The 4,785-nt window shown below is 34.6% G+C and overlaps 1 long non-coding RNA gene across 1 annotated transcript; it reads left to right on the top strand.

The window, feature by feature from the left end:
• The first annotated feature begins 3,707 nt into the window (after positions 1-3,707).
• Positions 3,708-4,299, top strand: LOC125655278 (uncharacterized). The gene is made up of 2 exons (XR_008802579.1): positions 3,708-3,801; positions 4,053-4,299. It is a non-coding gene; the product is annotated as an uncharacterized LOC125655278 (long non-coding RNA).
• The last annotated feature ends 486 nt before the right edge of the window (positions 4,300-4,785 follow it).

Genomic DNA, 4,785 nt, shown 5'->3' with positions numbered 1-4,785 from the left:
CTCAGCCTCACGACAGCTGAATATGAACTCACTCTTCTCGTGATAAATGTAACCACTCGCGTTCTGTCCTTAATGTTTCTTTCTTTCACCTGTATATACAATGAAGAACATAATTTTCACTGATATATATGTTTTTACTCATACCCAAGATGCAAGTATTGCATTCCCATTACTCTATTTGAGTGGACACGATATAGCATGCCTCTCTAAACGAAACTGAAATTTAATGTAAAGTGATATATCAGATGTTGTTATACTAATCTTTCTTCTTTTAACTTGTTTCCACACGTGAAGATAATCAGAATACTATAGTTATTACAGGTTCCTCCTCTAAATAGAAATTCTACCGTCTATAATCCAAACGTTTCACACATAATTGCCCAGTATCATGCCACGTCTTTTAAGACTTCATTTGAATGCTATTGGTTTCTCATTTCCTGGAGTAATAATTCCTATTCAGCTCCCTGTAATATGTTTCATTCCATTTAAATAAGAGGGAAAGTTCAGCAAAGGATGCACGTGTACAACCAAATTTTCATCACGTCGCAATAATACCCCGGTATCTGGTGAGAAAAATAAAAAGTTCAAAATACACTATGGTACACACACAGAGAGAGAGAGAGAGAGAGAGAGAGAGAGAGAGAGAGAGATAAAAAAGCGAAGATAATGAATAGTGATCAATCTCATAAATCCCATAAAGAATACAAAATTTAGAGCAGGGAAACATCAGAAATTGGATTAGGTACCTAGGAGGAGTAAGCATCCTCTGTAGACTGGCCACATCCGCCGTGAGCCACATTCTTTGACATTACCTGTCATTATGGAGTAATTTGTAGTCAAAATTAATGTGTAAAGAATGGCGTAACAATGGGATTAGACACGTCGACCTAACAGGTTATATATATATGTAAATAAGATCATTAAAACGATCATAAAATTTGCGAAATGTTGAATTCACACGACATCGTTGAAACCCCTGAAACATCAATTCATTTGTCAGTAACCTGCCTTATCATTAGCAAAACTTTCTCTCGTGTATCGAATCAATTGAAAGTCATAAACACCATATATTCCAATAACACCCTACTTTCATAAATGAGCCGTTCCAAGCAACAACAACAACAACAACAAAAAACAACTTATATCAATCAACCGTATTTTTAAGTCACAACGGATCTAACCTACTATCTTAAATTTTAAAAAGATACAAAAACCAATAGGAAATTTATAGAAGCATTGTTGACGCAATTTGCGTCTTTTATCAAATAAACAAACATCACATAATACACACCACGAAAAAACGACAAATATCAAAATCTATATCGTTAACAAAATTAATACAGACTAACTTGAGATAAACAATTCCCAAGTGTGGAAGTGTACTGGAATAGTCGTTCCTCCAATTATACCCCCCCCCCCCTTTCAAGGGAGACATTGTTTTTGTACTTTCTGTCCGTCCGTCTGTCTGTCTGTCTGTCACAAATCTTGTGAACATTTCTCCACTTCTCCTCCTATATGGCTTATCGGATAGATTTGAAACTTTATACAATGCGTCATTGCCATTACAGATGTGCATATTGGTGGGACCGGGGAATCCAATTATTTTCCTAAAAGTTATTGTGGATCTAAAAGGGGTGGAGGATGTAAAATAGCTTGTGAACACTTTCCCCCCTATATGGTTTATCTGATAAATTTTAAACTTTGCACAATACTTCATTGCCATTTGTAGATGTGCATATTGGTGGGACAGGAGGATCAAATTATGTTCCTAAAAGTTTTAGTGGATCTAAGAGGGGTGGAGGATGTTAAAATAGCTTGTGAACACTTCTCCTGTATGGCTTATCGGATAGATTTGAAACTTTGTACAATGCTTCATTGCCATTTGTAGATGTGCATATTTTCGGGACAGGAGAATCCAATTATTTTCCTAAAAGTTTTAGTGGATCTAAGAGGGGTGGAGGATGTTAAAATAGCTTGTGAACGCTTTTCCTTCTATATAGTCTTTCCGATAGATTTGAAATTCTGTACAATGCTTCATTGCCATTTGTAGATGTGCATATTTTCGGAACAGGAGGATCCAATGATTTTCTTAAAAATTATAACGAATTGAGGAGGGATGGAGGGTATAAAATAGTTGGTGAACACTTCTATTTGGCTTATTATGGGAGTTCATACGCAGGACACTTAAGGTAACGAATGAACTCGGTATGATAATGAGATCATAATGAGCTGATACGTCATGACAGTTGCTCCGCCTTGATCAATCCATATTTGGATACACATACACAAACTCTAATTTTAGGATCATATAAAAATATATCGGAATATTGCCTTTATTCTACGCTTAAAATAAGTCAAATTTCCCTGATTTGACAACACATCACAAGGCATTATGATGAGAAATACCCCGGTGAAGTTTGTCGTATGGTTGGGATCAGCGTCTAAAATGCGCTTACTAGGCACATGGCAAAGACGACGCGACGTTCAGAAGATGTCAGCTGTACAACTTTGAAATCGGAAAAATCAAGGTAAATTCTTGTAATTGAAATAATGATGTATGAATTCCTGAAACCAAAGTTGTCAACAATGAAAGTAGACAACATTTACTGTGTTTTATACATTGACTCAATACTTTAGAGGTAGTATATACATAGTTTGATGTTCCTTGTTTACATACTGCACACGTCACACGTAGCCGATGTGTAGCATATATTAGGTGCACACACACAAAATAGGCCTATATGTTAGAGAACTGATGCTCAAATGGTACCAGCTGTTGTTTGTTTATATAAACATGATTTACATGAGTACAGGCGGGTATCTAGGCAGTAAAATCCACAGGCACCTAAAGTATGGATATTACATGTACTTACCCCCCCCCCCCTCTTTCTTTTGATTTTTTTCTTGCTATAATTTCTCTGAAATAAGTAAATTCCCTGTCTATCTCATCCTTCTTTCGATTCAAGTAATCCTTTCACGCTTTTTGTAAGCTTCTACCGGCATTATTTAATTTATTTATTGATCCACCAAGCATGTTGGCATACAATCATGTTACACAATATGAGATATGTATATTGATGACAAACTAAATACTAACGGTTCATATGCATATTTGTAAAGACGTTTATATATATTTGGCATGTACATATGACGTCAAACTGTATATATAATTTAGCATTGCATGAATAACATTAGCAACCTATAATTTATTACAAAATTTGTGCTCATTTTTTTTATACCCGGACAAGGCCAATCTCTAAAGCTTACAAAAAGTGTGAAACGATTACAGTACTTTAAAAATCGAAAAAGAAATGAGTTAGACCGGGAATCAACACATTTCAGATTTATCGCTGCAAAAAATATTTTCAAAAATGGGGGTGGGGGGGGGGGGGGGTGGGGGGGGGGGGGTGGCGCTAGTATCAGTGCATCAGGTATCTGGTAATATCTTGTACAAATGCACGTGTAACTACATTAATTTTGATGCTCTAGATTTACAGTCACATTTAATTTTATCAAGTGTCATACTAGAAAGAAAATAAATTTGGGATATTTTCGTTTACATTACAGTTTGAATAAATGGAAGAAAAATAAAAGACCCTGAATGCATACTGATTGCCCACATTTTTTATGTGTATTTGAGACCCTTCTTTAATACATTTAATGTTTGCGGCATATGAATTTATGATATGAGATAATGCTATTTACAGATGTGCATACCAACAAGAATGTGAACTTTTCAAAGAGCATGATATTTCCAATTTTCCACATCTCTAGACCAGTGACCACAAATGTACATACAAGGTAATTTTTACAAACTTTGAATAATCCAATCAGGCACTGGATATACATAAATATAGGCATTATTTACATCTAGTCAATATTAATTTCTTCAAAATGATAAATAAGAGAAAATTCATATGAAGCATGTTTTGATATTGCTGTATGGTATGACATTTGAATGTTTTTATGTTATAATGCACATATAAACTTGAACACGTAGACTTGTGTTTTAAATATTTTTGACTGGCAACTTTCATCTTTTTTCCATTTAGTACCCACAGATGACAGCCATATTGACTCCAGTAGATAATATTCATCTCCATCAGCTGGTTACTACGCTGTACATAGTGGTCAAACCAGGATATCCACTAATTGCATTCAGTGATGTGAATTGTCATCTACATTTGTGCTTATGAACTTTAGTAAACTGTCAAGTTTTAATATCAAGAAAATGACTGCTGAAAAAGCATCTAATCTTGTGTTCTATGAATGTTTTCAATTAAACACAAAACAAAATGAGAAATAGTTTTATTGAAACTGAATTGAAATTCACTTTGAATTACTTTGCATTGACTGAGTACTTCAAATTTTAATCTTTCTACATTTTCATGGTCAAGTGATAAAAAGTATTTGAGAGTGAAGGGGGGGGGGGTGTCATATGAAGTAAAAAGATTGACACTCATTTGGTGAACTAGATATTTTACACACTGCAGCCACTTATCTTTATTTTCAATAATGAATTAAGAATATTTCTTAAAACTGGGAAAATATACCCCCTCCCCAAGTAGTGGAGGAGTATGTGTCACTTCTGGTTTTCCAGTAGCTAGATACACATTTTGTTGAAAGCAATTTTGATTTTCAAGTTGTCACCTTAAACTATTTCTAAAAGAAATCCAACTCGAGTCGTTAAGTATTCCCACGGATTTTTTTTTATATACACAGTGATATAATACAAATATTCATTGTAGAACAAGATACATATACCCCCCCCCCCCCTACCTCATT

The sequence above is a fragment of the Ostrea edulis genome, chromosome 4 (assembly GCF_947568905.1).
Source record: "Ostrea edulis chromosome 4, xbOstEdul1.1, whole genome shotgun sequence".
Classification (NCBI taxonomy): Eukaryota; Metazoa; Mollusca; class Bivalvia; order Ostreida; family Ostreidae; genus Ostrea; species Ostrea edulis.
The sequence above is the reverse complement of the archived record's forward strand: the minus strand, read 5'-3'. Positions and strand labels throughout refer to the sequence as shown.